The sequence below is a fragment of the Aethalodelphis obliquidens genome, unplaced genomic scaffold, assembly GCF_003676395.1.
Source record: "Aethalodelphis obliquidens isolate GAN/ISIS:26980383/991018 unplaced genomic scaffold, ASM367639v1 scaffold60, whole genome shotgun sequence".
Classification (NCBI taxonomy): Eukaryota; Metazoa; Chordata; class Mammalia; order Artiodactyla; family Delphinidae; genus Aethalodelphis; species Aethalodelphis obliquidens.
Genome location: NW_020838004.1, coordinates 9,998,951 through 10,023,367, shown reverse-complemented (window position 1 = coordinate 10,023,367; position 24,417 = coordinate 9,998,951).

The window sequence follows — 24,417 nt, the reverse complement described above, 5'->3', positions numbered from 1 at the left end:
TGGTTCCCTTCCTTGTACTCCAGAGGGCAAGGAACATATCTGGTATTTTGTGGTAACCTTTTCCTACACACTATGAAAGATATAGGCCTTCTGCCCAGAAAAATGCGTATAGGCACTCATGGGCGCACACACACACACACAATTTCAGGAGACGCAGGCATTCTGCATCCACTCTACCCCCTCAAATCCCATCCTTAGGCTCCCAGATTAAGTCCCCCTACTCTATAAAGGGACATTCAGTACAGAACGCCAGTCAATGCCAGGGGCTGCCTCTATTATCTCTGTATCCCTGAGGTGCCTAATGCCTTCCCTGGCATGGAGAAGGCATTCAGTCATGTTTGATGAGCTACACTACAAGAAAGTCATGCTATTTCAACTAAGAGTGTGTAGGGAAGAAGGCAGGAGTCTTGAGCCTTGGGTTGTTAGGTGAGCACTGGGGTACAGGGAGGGCTCTCGGAACAAAGGTAGGATGACTGTTTATTGAAGTTTAGCACTTGTTTTCTCTTGAATCTCAGCCAGCCAATTAGATAGACTGGTAAAGAAGCATTCTTTGGTTAAAGAAAGGAATCCTAAATTTCTGAAGCTGCACTGTGTTGATCGTAGGAAAAAGTTGGATAATCTCAGAAACCAGACTAACTTCTAAAGAAAGATGTGGGTAAAAGAAATATTTAAAGGAATGTTGAGACAGAGTAAACCACAGAGGTGCCAGCATGATGACTACTACTGTCAACATTTTATAGGTGAAACTTTGCCCCCTTGCTTTTATAGAGCAAAGCAAGGCTCCCAAAGCAGTGGGTTTAGGACACAGCCGCTGCCTATATTGTTCCCTCCTAGACAGTGGCACGAGGTCACTTATTCCACGGTACTCTCCTATATCTCCTGGAGGACCAGAAATCATGCTGCATTTGTGTGGCATTTCCACCCAGAGAGGTTGAATCACTGTCACAGTCAGAGAAAGCTCTGGACTGCTTTCTCTGCAGCCTGTTTCAGCAGGAGCTGGTGTGCTCAACTCTTGCCAGAAATGAATTCCTGATGTAAAGGACTAAAATAAAACTGCCTGTGAAAAGCTAGTTTATGCATTGAGACAGAGACATAGCTCTAGCTGCAACTGTATTTACAGGGAAAAAAAATAAACAACAGAATAGATCATCAAATAACACTCTCTCCTTCATTCTTCCCAACCCAGCTTTCGTTCTCTTTTGTGCTCAACCAGGATCTCTTTGTGGGTAGTTTATTTTATCAAAGAAGCTGTTTGGTCAACTTGGAATATATCAGCTGAAAACAAATCTATTTGATCTGTAGAAGAGTGTCAAGAACGCTTTGTCTTTAATCTGAAAAAATGGCTGCTGAGATGATAGTTACCATGGGGACAGAGGAAAGACATCATAATTTCGGTGTCTTCTATCACTTTTCACTTGGATTCTACTTAAAACAAGGTCAGCTTCTCATCCACACAGCAGTTGAAGGTCAAAAATCACTCCAGATTTTTTTGTTTTGCTGCTTCCCAAATACAGCCCTGATGTGTCAGTTTAGGACAAAAGAAGGTGAGACCTTCCTGTAGGTTCTTTCCCTCTAGGAGATTCTGAGGGAGGAATCTGTTTTGTGACTTTCCTGGTAGTCAGGGTACACATGATACTGATCTACTAAAGCAGACCATTTTACAGCTGAGAGGAAAATAGCTATAAACTCTCCACCTCAGTTTGCTGGGTTATTTCATCCTCTGTCATGATACAAATATCGATGATGTTAGAGAGAGAAGATTGGTCCGAGATATTATACCCTTATCAAAATATGTATTCATTATTGTTAAATCACAGATTGATAAAATATGATCTAAATCGTTGTTAATAATCAGGATTTGGTTTTCCTTTGGCTTAGCTTTTCCCATCTGGTTTTGGTTTTGTGGTTGCCTTTCCAGTTCTGAGTAAATGTAATAAAAAAAGATTAAGAAAATAAAAACACAATATGATTTGTGAATCTCATCCAGTTCAACCCTCTAAATAAATAGATTTTTTAGGAAATCAAAACTGAGTATGATATTATGCTTGAGACTCATGTATTAAATACCCAAACCAGTATGCAGACAAAATGAACATATTTCATTCTTTTTTTTTAAAAAAAAAATAAAATAAATTTTATTTATTAATTTATTTATTTTTGGATGTGTTGGGTCTTCGTTTCTGTGCGAGGGCTTTCTCTAGCTGCGGCGAGCGGGGGCCACTCTTCATCGCGGTGCGCGGGCCTTTCACTGTCGTGGCCTCTCTTGTTGCGGAGCACAAGCTACAGACGCACAGGCTCAGTAGTTGTGGCTCACGGGCCTAGGTGCTCGACGGCATGTGGGATCTTCCCAGACCAGGGCTCGAACCCGTGTCCCCTGCCTTGGCAGGCAGATTCTCAACCACTGTGCCACCAGGGAAGCCCCATATTTCATTCTTGAATGCCATGTTCAACAGAAAAAAGTGATTATTCCACCCCACCCTGATACTCTGTAACAATGACAATAACAGAAAAAAAGAAGGAAAGAAAGAAAGAAAAGAGAAAGAAAGATAGAAAGAAAGAAGGGAGAGAGAGAGGGAGGGAGGGAGGAAGGAAGGAAAGAAGGAAGGAAGGAAGGGAGAGAGGAAGGAAGGAAAGGAGGAAGGAAGGAAGCAAGCAAGAAACTCAGCCATGAGGGGAAAAGAACAAAAATATATTGGTTAGAGTGGCCAAGAGCTTGGAGCCTAGTTCTTGTGTGTAACCATCAACGCTCCTCTTGATCCAGAGGATCCTAATATTCTCCTCCACCAGATTTCATCTGACACAGTGAAAGCAAATGCTCTCTGTGTCATATTGGTCACCCCCAACTTGGGACTATGGAGTCTGTTCTAAGTCTATTGATCATAACGTGAAAGTAATAATAGTAATAATGATAGTTCAGAAAAATTGTGTGCCAGCTGTGGTATCAAGTAATGTATCAAGTACATTATAGGCATTATCTTTGGTCCTCCCAGCAGTCCTCTATGGTAGGCTGTGTCAGTATTATTACTGCGTTATTGAGGAAAAAATCAGAGCTTGGATAGCTTGGGTCATAGAGTTAGTAAGAGTGTGGAACAGGATTTGAAACCACACTTGCATGTCAGCCCTTATCCTTTAGCCTAGATCTCTGTAGTGTGAGCTAGGCACCAACCAGGAAAAGAAAACTACCTGGAAGGGCTGGAGCTGTCTCTCTTTGGTCTGTTTGTGCTGTACATGCCCTATCAGCACACTGATTATTACAGTTCATCTCCTCATCTGTCTACTTGTCTATCTCTTCTACTAGACAAGCTCCTTGACAGTGAATCCAGAACACTGACAATGCCTGACCCACAGTAGGTACTTAAAACATTGGGTGAAATATGCTAAAAATGATTACATGCTGGGGATTTATAATAATAATTGAGACCAGTCTTGCATAGCTAATTCAGCATTCTTTTCCAGATATTCAATAGTTTGTTTATAACTGGGTACCAACTTTTAAAATGTAGGCAGGTGTAGTTGAAAATACAATTTGATGCATTATTGCCGTTATTATACTTGGTATTTGCAGATTTAATTCTAATTACAGAATTATCTGTTGCATTGTATTGAAAAGAAAAGGAAGTGTTTTAATTTAACATTTTAGTAGGAAGTGTATGCATATTTACTAACTTTATTATAAAACTATCATCAAGCAATTTTTGAATATCTAGGCCAAGAAAAAACATTTAGCTTTTTTTGATGGAAGATGTAGTCTTATTTTAATAGAGGCTTGTTTTACTCACAGCATTGTGTTGTACTTAGCTTGGTTCTCAGATGCCCTCTAGTGGTGATAAATAGTAAGTAAATAATAAAGTAGTTGAAAATAAAATGAATTTATCTGGTAATGACTACTTTACAATCAGTAACCACATCTGTTTTGACATATTATATAGATCAAATATAACAAAAAAGATAGAATATTTGCTTTGTTTTACCAGGTTAAAGTAACAGCTTTTAAAAATATCTCATAGTATTAAAAAATACTAGTAAAAGAATACACACACAATGAATAAATAGGTATAGAGAATAATGAAACAAATGTGTGTGTACCTAGGACCTGGCTTAAGAAATAGAAAAGAAGAACACTCAGTATTTGTTTGATTTAAAAGGCCATTGTCATTCCATGATGTCATACTACACTCAGCCCTCCCTATCTGCAAGTTCCCCATCCATGGATTTTGAGCTGCGGTTGGTTGAACTTGCAGATATGGAGGGTCAACTGTCCTATGTCATTTTATATAAGGGACTTGATTTTGGTATCCGTGGGGGAAGGGCGTGTGTGTGTGTGCGCACCCTGGAATCAATCCTTCTCACCAAGGGTCGACTGTATTTCCCAAGAAGCAAAAGAAGAAAACTCATGCCCATGTGAATAATATCAACCCTCAGCCACATTAACAAACATACTGTAGCCAGCTGATCAAAGCAGTAGGTTTTAGGAGGAAAAAGAAAGCAAGCATTCATAATGCCTTGTGCATAGTTAGCACTCAATGAATAATTATTTATTTGTTTTGTACTTAGTAATCCATCTTCTGCTAATAAGCCTTGATTTTTGGAATCTTTTAAAAGATATCCGGGGGGGACAAGGATTTTATCATGGAGAAAATTTAATACTATCTATCTGCTTTTAAATTATTTTAAGTCATTCCCAGAGGAAACTGTTTCATTTACATTCTAAAAACAGAAACAAGATAACTGTTTTAAATGTCTACTGGTATAAAACTCATGCAGTATTACTATCAGGATCACATCTCATGACTCTATCAATTTAGACTATTTATGATTCAGAAATAATTTATTATTTTTCAACATATTGGAAATGGATATGAAACTCTGTTATCTTAAATTTGTATAGCACTAAACTATATTTCAATGGTCAACATCTCAAATGGAGTCTGATGACAATGTCTACTTCATAAAGAGAAAAAGTAGTTTTGAAACATTCAGAAACATACAGATGCAACTCAGCATGCTTTTCCCACAAGATGTCACTATGGTACCAGTGAAATATAATCATAGATGTATCTATCTGTCTGTTACTTTGTTTTTAAAAAACAAACCGTTAGAAAAGATCTGTCCATAAACATATGATACTCAAATTGAGCACACACAGGAAATAAGTGAATTCATAGATATCCAATATCTAATATATATATATATACACATATACATATATATATATATATATATATACATATGTATATATACGTGTATGTGAAAGCAAACATATTTGTTTGGATACATACTAAAACATTAACTGTATGCATCCAAAGAGTAGTATAAAACTGATAATACAAAACAAGGGCCGTATTAAAGATTATTCATTCTCTGACAAATACTCTAAAAGTACCTAACGTGTCACTCATACTATGACTCTTCTCACCAAGTATGTGATACACTCATGGCTGCTTACAGATTGAGTTTACATCTTTATGTGCATGTGTGATGGTTAAAAGATGAGGGAGGGTGGGAGGAAGACGCACGGGGGAGGAGATTTGGGGATATATGTATATGTATAGCTGATTCGCTTTGTTATAAAGCAGAAACTAACACACCATTGTAAAGCAATTATACTCCAATAAAGATGTTAAAAAAAATGAATACTGAGTGATTTCTGAAGATGAACAACTGGCAAATTTACACCTGTCCTTTGTTTCTGCTTTAAGTGAGCTAGAGTTTAAGAGCCAAGAAGTCAGAGCAGAGTTCAAAATCTAGCTCAGTCAACCCTATATCCTCTGCCCAGTTAATTCACCTCCTGAGTCTGCTTTCTTATTTATAAAATGGGTATAGTTATATCTATCTCATTAAGGTTGCTATGACAGTAAATTGAGACAATGCATGTAATACACCTAGCACAGAAGGGATTACTTAATAAATAATAGCAGTGATTATTAATTTCAAGAGGGAAATGTTAATCAGAATCACATTTTATTCTTTGATCACAGGTCGTAGCATATGAAAGGCCTGAGTTTTAGTCACAGGTGTGAAATGCTTATGTAATAAAATTCAAGCACATCTATAAAAATTTAAACACTTGTAATAACTGATATTCCATAATGGTCTCTAATAACAGTTTTGTTTGCTAAACCCAACTATTTGTTTGAAGAGTAAATAGAGGTCTGGCCTTGCTTTTTGGAATGACTCCCTTCTGCTGGTGACAGTAATTGAAATTTGCCTTAACTTTGGCAGCTGCACATAGTTAAACATCATTTGGCCAATTGTTAGGCAACCTGTGGGGTTTCTTATCCTCTTGTGTTAGTCCCCCTGTGTAGCATTGTATTATTCTCCTATTTTTAAGCCTTCCCTAGCTCCCCAAGGCTCTGAGGACAAAGTACAAACAGGCAGTCATCTACAGCTTGCCCAGTTGGTTGAATCAGCCTCAGATGTCCTAGGCTAGATATTCTCATAAGCAGCTCATCAGCCATACTTTATAAATGAGCAGTCTGGATGCTGGAGGCTGAAATGACTTTCCCAAAGGAATACTGCTCCTAAGTGGATGAGCTAAGACTGGAAACCAAATGTCTCATTGGCCCCATCTCTGGCTGAGGAGGACTCCTAGTCCCAGAAGAGCAAGGATTATCTTCTTCAGCTAAGTGCTGTTAAAGACCTAGGGCAGGCTGGGATGGTGGAGAACAGCAGGGTACTTGCTTTTCCAAAGCAGTCAACTTTTACCAAATGGTGAGAAGGTGTTTCAAGGGCCATAAGAAAGACATCTTTTTGTTTGATATTTCTTATTTATTTCTAAATTTATTTTTCTCTAAAATTTAACTAGGTAAAATAAATAATAGTATATTGCTAATCGTTTCTGCCAGGCTAACTGGCCTGTGGGCCACTCTAAGGTCCAGTCTTACCCTGCCAAGTGGGGACTCTGGGCTTCATTAGAAGTATTTATAGCAGTTATAGCAGTATTGACAGTAGACCCTTGCTACTCAAAAGCATGGTCTGCTGGTCAGCAGCACCCACATCACCTGAAAGCTTGTTGGAAATGCAGAATCCCAGGCCCATCCAGATCTTTTGAATTGAAATCTGCATTTTAACCAGGTTGCCAAACGACTGCTGTATATATCCAAGTTTGAGGAGCGCCATCTTTAACACTATATGAAACAGTATTCCTCATGGAAACTATTCTCTTTAGAGTCCTTCCTGATGATCTGGCTTGGTTGCCCAAGGGAAAAACTGGTGAAGTCCTTGGCATAGTTATTGATACTTCTTTGAAATTCCACAAATGATACTTTCCTTCTCCTTTCTTAGAATTTTATTGACTCTAGTTTGTCTGACAAGAAGTTAGTTTTTAAAAAATGGACAGATTGTTTGGCTTCCTCTTTTAATTGTAAAAGAGACATTTTTTTCTTTAGAGGTAATTTGGATGACACATTTTGAAAGAAGAAAATAAACCATCGACTCAACCATCTCGGTATATTGTCTTCCATATGTATATACACACATATATGTATTTAATATTTTGAATAAGTAATGCAGTCATACGGTTCAAAAAGTATGAAAAGATATATAATAAAATCTTTTGCCCATTTAGGTATTGGGTTGGCCAAAAAATTCCTTCAGTTTTTAAGTAAAAATAAAAGACACATTTTTCATTTTCACCAAGAACTTTATTGAAAAACATATCCATCGTTTTGTTCCACTACCTTCTGCCATTTTTCAGGCAACTTCATAATTCCACCTTCCCAAAACTTTTTATCATTTTGAGCAAAGAACTGTTCCAGGTGCCTTTTACAATCTTCCAAGGAATTGAAATTTTTTTCCATTAAGAGAATTTTGTAAAGACCTAAATAAATGGAAATCTGAAGGTGTAATGTCTGGTGAATATGACGGATGAATCAGAACTTCCCAGCCAAGCTGTAAAATTTTTTGCTTGGTCATCAAAGAAACATGCAGTCTTGCGTTATCCTGATGGAAGATTATACATTTTCTGTTGACTAATTCCGGATGCTTTTCATCGAGTGCTGCTTTCAGTTGGTCTAATTGGGAGCAGTACTTGTTGGAATTAATCGTTTGGTTTTCCGGAAGAAGCTCGTAATAGAGGACTCCCTTCCAATCCCACCATATACACAACATCACCTTCTCTGGATGAAGACCGGCCTTTGGTGTGGTTGGTGGTGGTTCATTTTGCTTGCCCCACAATCTCTTCCATTTCACATTACGGTACAGTATCCACTTTTCATTGCCTGTCACAGTTTGTTTAAAAAACAGAATGTTGGACTTCCCTGGTGGCACAGTGGTTGACAGTCCTTCTGCCAATGCAGGGGACGTGGGTTCGTGCCCTGGTCCGGGAAGATCCCACATGCCGCGGAGCGGCTGGGCCCGTGAGCCATGGCCGCTGAGCCTGCGCGCCTGGAGTCTGTGATCCACAACGGGAGAGGCCACAACAGTGAGAGGCCCGCGTACCGCAAAAAAAAAAAAAAAATATATATATATATATATATATATATATATATATAACAGAATGTTTTTGTTACATTTAAGTAGAGAATCACATGGGGATATACGGTCAAGAAGGATTTTTTTCGCTTAACTTATGTGGAACCCAAACATCAAAGCGATTAACATAACCAAGCTGGTGCAAATGATTTTCAGTGCTTGATTTGGATATTTTGAGTATGTCGGCTATGGCTATCTCTCGCATGGTATAATGCTGATTGTTCTCAATGTCTCGATTTCATTGCTATCAACTTCAACTGCTCTACCCGACTGTGGAGCATCGTCCAGCAAGAAATCGCCAGCATGAAACTTCGCAAACCACTTTTGACACATTCGATCAGTCACAGCACCTTCTCTATACACTGCACAAATCTTTTATTTTGCATTTCTGTTGCATTTTTACCTTTCTTGAAATAATAAAGCATAATATACGGAAAATGTTGCTTTTTTTCTTCCATCTTAAATATTAAAATGGCTACACAAAAATTCACCAATTTTGATAAGTTTTTTTTAAAATGCATGCTGTTATGACAGCTGTCACAAAGTTGTTTCGAATGAAGTTAAAGACAACTAAGCGCCACTAGAGCCATCTTATGGGAAAACTGAACGAAGCTTTTGGCCAACCCTTTACTATATTTGCTCAGTTCCACCCCTAACCCCAATAGATAACTATTCATTAATTTTTTGTGTTTCCTTCAACAGATATTTTTAAATATAGTCACAAAAATATTATGTGTATACATTCTCTATTTTATCACAAATGATAGCTTTATTACACAGTTCTGCACCTTATGCATATGTTTATACATTTTGTAAATTGCATTTCACTTTAAGTTTACAATCAGCATTTCCCAAGTTTTTGCAGAGTTTTCATAAATATCACTGAAAATGGCCACACAGAAGTTCGCTGTTGTGTATTTGAAATAATTTACTTAAACAGTAGGGGTTACTGTTGCACAGTTTGGTCCTTTCCTCTCCCCCCTCTTCTATTGAAGATAACTTTATGATAAAAATCTCTGTGCATAGTTACTACCACCCAATGAGTATTGGGGGAGCTTGGGTAGATACACCCAACGACTGCTGCTGAGAGCCCAGAGCAGCCCATATTCTTTCCCTTCCTCAGTCTTGTAGTTCAATTCCTTTTCAATTTTAGGGATTACTCTGTAGCCTACTAATATACTCTCTCCTTTCTCTTAATATATAAAGAGGCATTTATAGCTTGCAACAAATAAAGCTTAACTAATACATAAAACAATGGGAAAGAGAGAGAAGATGACTCTTCCATCTGTCAAAGTGTTAATCTCATATTTGATAGTAAAGGAATGGGATTACCTAATGAGGCAAGTAGAAATGAAAAACAGACAAAAAGGAACCCAAACTCACCTAACACTGAGGAAATGACAAAGGAACATCATGGGAAATGAACATCATAGAGGAGTTAGTTCTTGCTACAGGAGGGAAAAAGATTGAAAAAAGAGAAGTCTTTCATTGAAAAGTTTTCTTGAAAGTCAGGGGAACTCAAACAGCTGAGGAAACACAGGTTGTCAGGGAGAAGTGTGTGGTCTACCTTCCATCTCTGAAGCAACAGGCTAGGAAAGTATCAAACAGAAGAAAGTTCTTGTCAGAAATTTTTTGAGACTGATTCACTAACCAGAGCAAACTCCTAGTGCTGTAGTTTATCTACAGGCAACTTCTAGAGCAGGAGGCAGCCAACCACTGCAGTGAAAAGAGACAAGAAAGGATTGGGAAATACATAGAGAAAAACACGATTCTGGGACTGTTGGGGAATGTCCATTCTTATGGTGGGGTAGGTGAGGATAGCAAAAGCCAGTTAATTCTGTCTGGGGTGGTGGTGGGGTGAGGGGTGGAGTTACTATCTTCCAATCCAACCCAATTCCATCCAATCCAATCCAATCCAATCCTATCCAATATTAATTTCAGCCTCAGAGAGTCAGTCAACCAGGGGTTAGAGGAAGGTTGAAGCCTCAATTATTTGTGATGGATTCCAAAAGGAAAGAGGTCTTAGAAAAGACCTGAGGACTGGAGGGATGCAATCTTTTTTTTTTTAAACATCTTTATTGAAGTATAAGTGCTTTACAATGTTGTGTTATTCTCTGCTGTATAACAAAGTGAATCAGCTATACATATACTTAAATCCCCATATCCCCTCCCTCTTGCGTCCCCTCCCTCCCACCCTCCCTATCCCACCCCTCTAGGTGGTCACAAAGCACCGAGCTGATCTCCCTGTGCTATGCAGCTGCTTCCCACTAGCTATCTGTTTTACATTTGGTAGTGTATATATGTCCATGCCACTCTCTCACTTCATCCCAGTTTACCCTTCCCCCTCCCCGTGTCCTCAAGTCCATTCTCTACATCTGTGTCTTTATTCCTGTCCTGCCTTTAGGTTCTCCAGAACCTTTTTTTTTTCTTTTTAAGCTATCACTGTGCTCTCTCATTCTCTTACATGGTCCATAGGAAATCTGCAACTTTGATGCTTCGTAAATGGGAGTTCACTTACTCTTAAAATGTTTCCAGAGACTCCACTGCTATAGGTCAACCAACTAGCATCTCACTCTTTGGATTCCTCAGTCATGAGTAGGATACCAATACCATGTTACCAAACTCATAGCAGACATATTTAATTCCAGAAGCCATTCTTCACTGGGCTCCTGGGAAAGGAGAACTCCATTCCTTCAATGGGTAGGGAGAGTTGTCACAAAATCTTTTCTTACCTCCTACTCCAACGCCTGATAGGCTGAAGGTGTGTAGTTAGCTAAGGGCTATAAAACTGACCACTTGTTTTGTAATTCATAGTTTGGTGGTCTTGCACCAACAGTTTTATATATGGTGTGATTAAAATAGTTAACTTTTAGTCATTTTTCATAATTGATAGGCACACACATGTGTAACTAGTTCATGTTCAAATTCACATCAGTTTTAGAGTTGCTTTGTAATATTGAAGATTCTGAGAAAGTTGTGTGATATGTTATTCTATGAACAACACAGCCTAGAAGGGTGTTGAATTTTCTTGAATTTCATTTTTATGTCAAAGGGATTGCATAGTCTTGAAGATTTAAACTTTCAGGTTGGAAGTGTATTTTATTTTCCTGGGAAAGTTCAATACTATTTTCTAGAGGAATAAGGAAATGAAATGCCACAAGTGAGGAAACAATTTAGGTTGGGGATTGTGTATGTATGTGTAAGCTGCTGGATGTCTATGAAACAAATCTGTGTGGGAAAATGTCATTTTGGGATTATACTTTTATGTTGTGGGAAGGAGAGAGATGAATAATTGACCCTTGCCATTTTAGTTTCCACTGGTTTCTCCTGCAAGTAGAGAAAATGCATAAATACTAAATGCACACATAAAACTGCTCCTTGGCAGATGTGGATTATATTCTAAAGGGACACATTTAAAGAACATCACCCAAGTCTCTTATTTATTCTGCAGCCCCTAAGCATGTCTCAGGGCAGGTCTACAGTATTATCAGGTACAGTTTTACACAGCTCTCTGTAATTGCTCTTTTGCTGTTTTAACCCTGAGGGAACCTCCCTTTGAGCAAACCTCCTATACAATTCAGCTCGAGCAAATTTTTAAATTGTGGTTGCAATATTATTTTTTTAATACTAAACAACTTTTCAGTTTACAAAAGTGTCACTATAAATTTTTTCTAATATTAAATCTTCTTCAGTGTAGTTTTAAAAATTAAATTTATACCAGTTGGTCTAAACAACATATTTTTAGTAGCCTGGAGTTTCCCCAGAGGACACTAAGGATATACACAGTATAGAGGTGCCCCCAGCATCTGATGGACAGTGGAAGACACTAGACAGGGAGAATGGATGCAGACATATTCCTGAATACACCTGAGGCCAGCCCTGCCTTTGAGGGTTGTGGAAGTAGCTGGGGAGATGTTAGGGATCCTGTGTGGACAGGTAGGGGATGTGAGTCAAAAATATTTGCTTATTAATGTTAATATCCTCTCAATTGTTCTCACAGACAAAGGGTGAGTGTGGAGGAGGAACTGGGGAGATTTAGGACATGTGTCTTAAGGAGTTTCTTTTCCTCTGGGCCTTGTTTCTCGAACAGGATCAGTTACCTTTAAAAACAGGTCCAGATTTGGCAGCTTGGTCAGGATCTAATGGCAGCACATAAATAAATAGAAAGATGAGTCTGGCACAGGGAGCCCCAGAAGAACAAGCCATGTCTTGTTCTAGCATGAAAAGTGGGCAAAAAAGTAAATGTTCACGTGGACTTCTTGAAGATGGGGACAATATCCTCAAGAGTGGCCATTCAATAAATGTTGCTTAATAAAAGAAGGACTGAATCAAAGGACAGGCAGCAGAGAGTCTGCTAAGATGTCAGCCCCAACTCTGATGTAGAGCATCAATTTCTCAGAACATGAGCTCTTGGAGGGCAGAGCTCACCTGTGTGGCTTTTAGCCTCTCCCTCCCCTCCCTGCCTCCCTCCTACCTGAAAGTACTGAGGAAGGATTGTATATCCACTCCCAGCCTAGTAAATGATTGTCTGGGATGATCAGATTAGAGTCATTATAAATGTCTGAGAAATATGGCTGGTACCATTTTACTTTTGAATATTAAGAATTACATGAGACATATATGTGCAATTTATAAAGAGTGGAAAATAGATAAGTTAAAAAGAAGAAAATAATTCACTATGGCACTAATTAGCAATAGCAAGATAGATAACTGTACAAAAATGGGATCACACTGTACATATTGTTTGTGTCCTGTTTTTTTCCCTATGTGACAAACTATGAACATCTTTTTTTGTGGTGTGGTTTTAGAAGTTCTCTATTAATGTAATGCCTATCTCTTATGCTCTACTCTAACCAAGATTAATCAGCTACAGATTTTTTTAAACTAAACTTGGTAGCTTCCTCCCTGCTTCTAACGAATCGCTATCATTCATTAGAAGATCCAGCAAACTGTGTCAGTTCTGCATGTGATACAGTAAAGAAATGGGCTCATCTAAAGAAGGAAGTTAAGTTTAAAAATCCAGCTAACAGTACACAAAAGTGTGGCAAAACCTCAAGGAAAAGCTGAGCTTCAGTGGCAAGAGAGTGAGGCATCGTGGAGAACATGGCACAGCCACAAACCTCCCCTCCCTTTCAAGCACTGGTTCAGGTGCAGGGAGATACAAGAAGCAAGCTCCTTGGAACAGAGACACTCATTCATAGAGATTATTTGGGTTTCAATAGATTTGTGACAGCGGTCCTAATCCTAAACTCAAATTCAGAACCACCCTGGTGTAAAATCTATGAGATCAGAGCGGGGTGCCTGGGAGAGAGCTGGACCCTGTCCGGTGCTGTAGACCTGGAGATGGGGACACGCCTCAGAGACTCCAAGCTGTGGACTTTGCTTTCTCCCTTCAACCCCAGTGAGGATGTGACCTCACTGGTTGGACTTTAGTTCAATAAACAGAGAACCTAATTTTTTTAATGTGTACATTTCAGTGGGTTTTAGTGTGTTCACAAGGTTGTGCAACCACCTCCACGATCTAATTTCAGAACATTTTCATCACTTCAGAAAGGAGCACTGTACCTAATAGCAGTCACAGTCCATTCCCCTCTCCCCCAACCCTGGCAACCTAATCTCCTTTCCATCTCTATGGATTTGCCTCTTCTGGACCTTTCATATAAATGGAATCATGTAAAATGTTGTCTTCTGTGTCTGGTTTCTTTCAGTTAGCATGATGTTTCCAACACTTATACATGTGGTAGCATGTATCAAAACTTTATCCTTTTATGGCTGAATAATGTTCTATTTTATGGATATACCATCTTTTGTTCTTCCATTCATCAATCGACAGATGTTTGGGTTGTTTCCACTTTTTGGCTTTAATGAATCATGCTGCTATGCACCTTTTTATGTGAACATATAGTTTCAATTCTCTTGCAGAAGCCGATGTGCTTGAATATTTCTTTAAACAAAAATGCAAGGATTGGGGAAGAATTTGTTTTCAATTTTTCTGTAAACCTAAGACTGTTTTATAAACAAAGTCTGCTAATTAATTTTAAAAATGCATGGATCATTGCTTTTTAGTGTGAATAGTGATTTATGCCTGTGTGTGAAAGGCAGTGGCACACCAAGAATTTGGCTGTTTTCTCCCCCCTGCCCCCAGCTTTATGGAGGTATGGTTGACAAATAAAAGTGTATATGGTTGACTCTTGAACAACAAGGGTTTGAACTGAACACAGGTCCATTTATACGTGGATTTTTTTCAATAAATACATAGTCTGGCACGCAGTTCTGCATCCTTGAATATGGAGGCCCACTGTGGGACTCGAGCATACCCAGGTTTTGGTATCACTGGCAGGTCTTGAAACCAGTTCCCCTGGGGATACTGAGGAACAATTGTATATTTAAAGTGTGCAAAGTGATGATCTGATATATGTATGCATTGTGAAATGATCATGTCGATCAAGCTAGTTAAGATATCCATTGCCTCAATAGTTACCCCCCTCCCCCCACTTTTTTTTTTTCTGGTGAGAATGCTTACAATCCGGTCTCCTAGCAAATTTCAAGTATACAATATTATTAACTATAACCACATGTGGTACGTTAAATCCTCAAAACTTATTCATCATATAACTGAAAGTTTATACCCTTCAATCAACATCTCCCCATTCCAACCACCTCTCCAGACCTTGGCAATCACCATTCTACTCTCTGTTTTCATGGGTTCCACAATTTTTTTTTTTCTTCCAGATTCCACTTGTAAGTGGTACTATACAGTATATGTTTTTACGCCTGACTTATTTCGCTTAACATAATGCTCTTCAATTTTATCCCAAATTTGTTGTCACAAATGGCAGAATTTCTTTCTTTTTTAATGGCTGAAATCTTTATCTGTTTATATCTTTAACCATTCATGCATCGACAGACACTTAGGTTTTCTTTCATATCTTGGCTATTGTGAATAATACTGCAATGAACATGGGAGTGCTTTTGATTTCTTTGAATATGTACCCAGAAGTGAGATTTCTGGACCATATGGTAAGTTCTATTTTTAGTCTTTTGAGGAACATCCATATTGTTTTCCATAGTACCTATATCAATTTAAACTCCTATCAACAGTGTACAAGGGTTTCCTTTTCTTCATATCCTCGCCAACATTTGTTATCTCTTCTCTTCTTCATAATAAAAACTTGGCTATTTCTCAATGCTGATCAGAGTGACCAACAGTCCCACAGAGAAGCCAGGCCTGAGCAAAAAGCCAGGGCAGGAATTACTGCATTTTTGCCAGCTCTGTGCAGCTGCCTGTTTTCTATTAAATTCATTTGTTGCCTAAATAAAATGGAGCACACAGTAAGAATAGGAGAATATGTGGTCTCCTCCCCATATGGTAATCTGGAATGCTGCAGGTAATATTCTTTCCTTTAATATATTAAAAATTATAAAATAGTTCAATTTGGTTTGAAGAAGTTAGGAAACAGAGATGAGCATAAAGAAGAACTTAATTCATTTTCACATAAATTAGATAGTATTGTTAATATTTCCTTTTACAAAACATGAAATCACTTTTTTGATGACTGTAGTTTGTGTTCTGCTTTTTCCTCTAATCAATGAACTATGAATGAATTTCAAAGCATCTGGTTAACATTATCTACTAATGTGGTACTGTTTTTCCTTTATGTTCTGCTGTAAACAAATTTAATCATATTAAGACTTTTTTCCTTGAAGAAAACATAGGGTGAGCAATTCTCTTTCTAGTACAAAGCAGGCACTTCCATTTATTTTATCCTAGGATCAAACAGTGCTGACTTTACATGAGGCAGACAGCACTGGGTCTCAGCTAAAGGGACACACAGACATTTAAAAATTATAGTGGATCTGCCTGGAAATGGTAGAAGAAACTCAGGAGAAAATGGAAAACCAGGAAGAGAGAGTTTGGTTATGTTACAGGATGAGAAGATATAGAAAAAGGAAGTCTGGAGTTTCACTGTGGTGGCAGGGGTTACTTGACCTGGAAATTTTGAAAGCCAAGGAAAGGGAAGTCTAGAAGAGCTTAGGACTTGGAATTCCCAGACCCCACTGCCGGACACCCAGGTTGTGCCAGCAATCTGAGGTTAACAAATGCTTGCTGGTGATGATCTATTCAACAGACAATTTATTTGTGATTATTATCAAAAGCAGATGTGATGTGCTCTGTTTCAGAGGTAATATTTCACCATTAAGGTGTTAAAATCATCTGTAATATATGTTTATTTGAGGATAACTAGAAAATATAGGTAATAAAAATGAAATAAATTTATTCATTATGTCTCTTCACTTAAGGAGGTATGAAAGTATCTCTTTTTCTAAATGGCATGATATATTTTTTGAACATCTTTATTTTTTTTAATACAGCAGATTCTTATTAGTTATCTATTTCATACATATTAGTGTATATACATCAATCCCAATGTCCCAATTCACACCACCACCACATGCCCTCCCCGTTTTCACCCCTTGGTGTCCATACATTTGGCATGATACATTCTTGCTATTGGTGTCCTGGCTTTTCCCATATGAATCATCTACAAAAATATTTTCAGTAGCATAGCTTTTGGGAAATGTATTGTTGATTTGGTGATTTCTCTCCTTACCTTCAATTCTAACATCAGATAATGAAAGTAAGACATTTTCTGTATAGAGCAAGCAGGCATGCTTCCCCTTCACACTTCTGGTCAGTCACTGCCATACGATGTGCCTTCAGAATCCAATAAGGAACATTGGTTCCACATAGTTAGAGAAAGAATGGGACCATGTAAAGGGGCATGTGGAAGCTAGAAAAAGAAAGAAAGAAAGAAAGAAAGAAAGGAAGAAAGAAAGAAAGAAAGAAAGAAAGAAAGAAAGAAAGAAAGAAAGAAAGAAAGAAAGAAAGAAAGAAAGAAAGAAAGAAAGAAAAACAGAGAACTTCTGCTGTTAGTGTCTTTGTCCCTGTGGTGAACCACAGCCACCCACTGCCTCTGCAGGGGACCCTTCAACACTAGCAGCAAATCTACAAGGAAGCTATGATTCTCCATTAACAGATAAGATAACTGAGGCTTAGAAATACTCTTCCAAGGTCACCCAGATTGAATGTTTCAGAGCTGGTGTTTGTGTCCTAAAGATCACCCTACATGCCTTGGAGGATAAGAGAACCCTGAACTGGGACCGTGAGAAGGCATCAAATTAGAGAAAGAGTGGATTTAAAAACTCAGACAGAGAAGCCCAAGCCGTGTGGCTGATAGGGTCTTGGTGCTCCGGCCGGGTGTCAGGCCTGAGGCTCTGAGGTGGGAGAGCCGAGTTCAGGACATTGGACAACCAGAAACCTCCTGGCTCTGCATAATATTAATCGGCGAGAGCTCTCCAAGAGAGCTCTGTCTCAATGCTAAGACCCAGCTCCACTCAATGACCAGCAAGCTCCAGTGCTGGACAACCCGGGCCAAACAACTAGCAAGACAGGAACACAACCCCACCCCTTGGTAGAGAGACTGATACCCCAAGTTGTCACAGACACCCCAAAACATACAACTGGATGTGGTTCTGCCCAACAGAAAGACAAGATCCAGCCTCATCCATCAGAACACAGGCACCAGTCTCCTCCACCAGGAAGCCTACACAACACATTGAACCAAACTTAGCCACTGAGGGCAGACACCAAAACCAAAAAGAACTGCGAACCTGCAGCCTGTGAAAAGGAGACCCCAAAACACAGTAAGTTGAACAAACTGAGAAGACAGAGAAATATACAGCAGATGAAGGAGCAAGGTAAAAACCCCCCAGAACCAAACAAATGAAGAGGAAATAGGCAGTCTACCTGAAAAAGAATTCAGAGTGATGATAGTAAAGATGATCCAAAATCTTGGAAATAGAATGGAGAAAATACAAGAAACGTCTAACAAGGGCCTAGAAGAACTAAAGAGCAAACCAACAATGATGAACAACACAATAAATGAAATTAAAAATTCTCTAGAAGGAATCAATAGAAGAATAACCAAGGCAGAAGAACAGATAAGTGATCTGGAAGATAAAATAGTGGAAATAACTACCACAGAGCAGAATAAAGAAAAAAGAATGAAAAGAATTGAGGACAGTCTCAGAGACCTCTGGGACATTAAATGCACAAAAATTCAAATTATAAGCATTCCAGAAGAAGAAGAGAAAAAGAAAGGGAATGAGAAAGTATTTGAAGAGATTATAGCTGAAAACTTCCCTAATATGGGAGAGGAAATAGTCAGTCAAGTCCAGGAAGTGCAGAGAGTCCAATACAGGATAAATCCAAGGAGAAACACGCCAAGACACATATTAATCAAACCATCAAAAATTAAATACAAAGAAAACATATTAAAAACAGCAAGAGAAAAGCAACAAATGACACACAAGGGAATCCCCATAAGGTTAACAGCTGACCTTTCAGCTGAAACTCTGCAATCCAGAATGGAGTGGCAGGACATATTTAAAGGGATGAAAGGGAAGAACCTAGAACCAAGATTACTCTACCTAGCATGGATCTCATTCAGATTTGACGGAGAACTTAAAACCTTTACAGACAAGCAAAACTCAAGAGATTTCAGCACCACCAAAACAGCTTTACAACAAATGCTAAAGGAAATTCTCTAGGCAGGAAATACAAGAGAAAGAAAAGACCTACAATAACAAACCCCAAACAATTAAGAAAATGGTAATAGGAACAGACATAGATAATTACCTTAAATGTAAATGGATTAAGTGCTCCAACCAGAAGACATAGACTGGCTGAAAGGATAAAAAAAAGATAACTGTATATACGCTGTCTGCAAGAGACCCACTTTAGACCTAGGGACACATACAGGTTGAAAGTGAGGGGATGGAAAAAGATATTACATGCAAATGGAAATCAAAAGAAAGCTGGAGTAGCATTTCTCATATCAGACAAAAGAGGCTTTAAAAGAAAGACTATTACAAGAGACAGAGAAGAACATTACATAATGATCAAGGATCAACCCAAGGAGAAGAGATAACAATTGTAAATATTTATGCACCCAACATAGGAGCACCTCCATACATAAGGCAAATGCTAACAGCCATAAAAGGGGAAAATGACAGTAACACAATCATAGTAGGGGACTTTAACACCCCACTTTCACCAATGGAGAGACCAACCAAAATAAAAATAAATAAGGAAACACAAGTTTTAAATGACACGTTAAACAAAATGGACTTATAATTGATATTTATAGGACATTCCATTGAAAAACAACAGAATACACTTTCTTCTCAAGTGCTCATGGAACATTCTCCAAGATAGATCATATCTTGGGTCACAAATCAAGCCTTGGTAAATTTAAGAAAATTGAAATTGTATCAATTATCTTTTCTGACCACAATGCTATGAGACAAGATATCAATTACAGGAAAAAAACTGCAAAATACACAAACGCATGGAGACTAAACATAACACTACTAAATAACCAGGAGATCACTGAAGAAATCAAAGAGGAAATAAAAAAAAAATACCTAGAAACAAATGACAATGAAAACACAAAAGCCCAAAACCTACGGGATGCAGCAAAAGCAGTTCTAAAAGGCAAATTTGGAGCATTACAATCCTACCTCAAGAAACAGGAAAAATCACAAATAAACAACCTAACCTTACACCTAAAGCAATTAGAGAAATTAGAACAAAAAAAAAAAACATCAAAGATAGCAGAAGGAAAGAAATCATAAATGTCAGATCAGAAATAAATGAAAAAGAAATGAAGGAAACAATAGCAAAGATCAATGAAACTAAAAGCTAGTTCTCTGAGAAGATAAACAAAATAGATAAACCATTAGCCAGACTCATCAAGAAAAAAAGGGAGAAGACTGAAATCAATAGAATTAGAAATGAAAAAGGAGAAGTAACAACTGACACTGAAGAAATACAAAGGATCATGAGAAATTACTACAAGCAACTATATGCCAACAAAATGGACAACCTGGAAGAAATGGACAAATTCTTAGAAAAGTACAAACTTCCAATATTGAACCAGGAAGAAATAGAAAATATGAACAGACCAATCATAAGCACTGAAATTGAAACTGTGATTAAAAATCTCCCAACAAACAAAAGTCCAGGACCAGATGGTTTCACAGGTGAATTCTATCAAGCATTTGGAGAAGAGCTAACACCTATCCTTCTCAAACTCTTCCAAAATATAGCAGAAGGAGGAATACTCCCAAACTCATTCTATGAGGCCACCATCACCCTGATACCAAAACTAGAAAATGATGTCAAAAAAAAAAAAAAGAAAACTACAGGCAAGTATCACTGATGAACATAGATGCAAAAATCCTCAACAAATACTAGCAAATGGAATCGAAGAGTACATTAAAAGGATCATACACCATGATCAAGTGGGGTTTATCCCAGGAATGCAAGAATTTTTCAATATATGCAAATCAATGTGATACACCATATTAACAAACTGAAGGATAAAAATCATACGATCATCTCAATAGATGCAGAAAAAGCTTTCGACAAAATTCAACACCCATTTATGATAAAAACTCTCCAGAAAGTAGGCATAGAGGGAAGTTACCTCAACGTAGTAAAGGTCAAATATGACAAACCCACAGCCAACATTGTTGTCAATGGTAAAAAATGAAACCATTTCCACTAAGATCAGGAGCAAGACAAGGTTGCCCATTCTCACCACTATTATTCAACAGTTTGGGATGTTTTAACCACAGCAATCAGAGAAGAAAAAGAAATAAAAGGAATCCAAATCAGAAAAGAAGAAGTAAAACTGTCACTGTTTGTAGATGACATGATACCATACATAGAGAATCCTAAAGATGCTACCAGAAAACTACTAGAGCTAATTAATGAATTTGGTAAAGTAGCAGGATACAAAATTAATCCACAGAAATCTCTTGTATTCCTATACAGTAATGATGAAAAATCTGAAAGAGAAATTAAGGAAACACTTCAATTTACCATTGTAACAAAAAGAATAAAATACCTAGGAATAAACCTACCTAAGGAGACAAAAGACCTGTATGCAGAAAACTATAAGACAGAGATGAAGAAAATTAAAGATGATACAAACTGATGGAGAGATATACCATGTGCTTGGATTGGAAGAATCAACATGGTGAAAATGACTATACTACCCAAAGCAATCTACAGAATCAATGCAATCCCTATCAAACTACCAATGGCATTTTTCACAGAAGTAGAATAATATTTTTACAATTCCATAAATTTGTATGGAAACACAAAAGACCCAGAAGAACCAAAACAATCCTGAGAAAGAAAAATGGAGCGGGAGGAATCAGGCTCCCTGACTTCAGACTATACTACAAGGCTACAGTAATCAAGACAGTATGGTACTGGCACAAAAACAGAAAGATAGATCAATGGAACAGGATAGAAAGCCCAGAGATAAACCCATACACATATGATCACCTTATTTTTGATAAAGGAGGCAAGGATATACAATGGAGCAAAGACAGCCTCTTCAATAAGTGGTGCTGGGAAAACGGGACAGCTACATGTAAAAGAATGAAATTAGCACACTCCCTAACACCATACACAAAAATAAACTCAAAATGGATTAAAGACCTAAATGTAATACCAGACACTATAAAACTCTTAGAGGAAAACATAGGCAGGACACTCCAGACATAAATCACAGCGAGATCCTTTTTGACTCACCTCCCAGAGAAATGGAAATAAAAACAAAAATAAACAAATGGGACCTAATGAAACTTAAAAGCTTTTGCACAGCAAAGGAAACCATACACAAGGCAAAAAGACAACCCTCAGAATGGGAGAAAATATTTGCAAACGGAGCAATTGACAAAGGATTAATGTTCAAAATATACAAACAGCTCATGCAGCTTAATATTGAAAAAATAAACAGAGATGGCAGAAGAGTAAGAGAGATGGCAGAAGAGTAAGACGCGGAGATCACCTTCCTCTCCACAGATACACCAGAAATACATCTACGCGTGGAACAACTCCTACAGAACACCTACTGAACGCTGGCAGAAGACCTCAGACCTCCCAAAAGGCAAGGAACCCCCCACGTACCTGGTTAGGGCAAAAGAAAAAACTAAACAGAGACAAAAGGATAGGGACGGGTCCTGCACCAGCGGGAGAGAGCTGTGAAGGAGGAAAAGTGTCCACACACTAGGAAGCCCCTTCACGGGTGGAGACTTCGGGAGGCGGAGTGGGGGAGCTTGGGAGCCGCGGAGGAGAGCACAGCAACAGGGGTGCGGAGGGCAAAGCGGACAGATTCCAATGCAGAGGATCGGGCCAACCGGCACTCACCAGCCAAGAGGCTTGTCTGCTCGCCTGCCGGGGCGAGATTACTCGCCAAGATTACTCTACCCAGCAACCAAGATTACTCTACCCAGCAAGGATCTCATTCAGATTTGATGGAGAAATTAAAACCTTTACAGACAAGCAAAAGCTGAGAGAGTTCAGCACCACCAAACCAGCTCTACAACAACTGCTAAAGGATCTTCTCTAGGCAAGAAACACAAAAGAAGGAAAGGACCTACAATAACGAACCCAAAACAATTAAGAAAATGGGAATAGGAACACACATATCGATAATTACCTTAAATGTAAATGGACTAAATGCTCCCACCAAAAGACACAGATTGGCTGAATGGATACAAAAACAAGACCCATATATTTGCTGTCTACAAGAGACCCACTTCAGACCTAGAGACACATACAGACTGAAAGTAAGGGGATGGAAAAAGGTATTTCATGCAAATGGAAACCAAAAGAAAGCTGGAGTAGCAATTCTCATATCAGACAAAATAGACTTTAAAACAAAGACTATTAGAAGAGACAAAGAAGGACACTACATAATGATCAAGGGATCGATCCAAGAGGAAGATATAACAATTGTAAATATTTATGCACCCAACATAGGTGCACCTCAATACATAAGGCAAATACTGACAACCATAAAAGGGGAAATCGACAGTAACACATTCATAGTAGGGGACTTTAACACCTCACTTTCACCAATGGACAGATCATCCAAAATGAAAATAAATAAGGAAACACAAACTTTAAATGATACATTAAACGAGATGGAGTTAATTGATATTTATAGGACATTCCATCCAAAAACAACAGAATACACATTTTTCTCAAGTGCTCATGGAACATTCTCCAGGATAGATCATATCTTGGGTCACAAATCAAGCCTTGGTAAATTTAAGAAAATTGAAATTGTATCAAGTATCTTTTCTGACCACAACGCCATGAGACTAGATATCAATTACAGGAAAAGATCTGTAAAAAATACAAACACATGGAGGCTAAACAATACACTACTTAATAATGAAGTGATCACTGAAGAAATCAAAGAGGAAATCAAAAAATACCTAGAAACAAATGACAATGGAGACACAACGACCCAAAACCTGTGGGATGCAGCAAAAGCAGTTCTAAGGGGGAAGTTTATAGCAATACAAGCCCACCTTAAGAAGCAGGAAACATCTCGAATAAACAACCTAACCTTGCACCTCAAGCAATTAGAGAAAGAAGAACAAAAAAACCCCAAAGCTAGCAGAAGGAAAGAAATCATAAAAATCAGATCAGAAATAAATGAAAAAGAAATGAAGGAAACAATAGCAAAGATCAATAAAACTAAAAGCTGGTTCTTTGAGAAGATAAACAAAATAGATAAACCACTAGCCAGACTCATCAAGAAAAAAAGGGAGAAGACTCAAATCAATAGAATTAGAAATGAAAAAGGAGAGGTAACAACTGACACTGCAGAAATAAAAGAGATCATGAGAGATTACTACAAGCACCTCTATGCCAATAAAATGGACAATCTGGAAGAAATGGACAAATTCTTAGAAATGCACAACCTGCCAAGACTGAATCAGGAAGAAATAGAAAATATGAACAGACCAATCACAAGCACTGAAATTGAAACTGTGATTAAAAATCTTCCAACA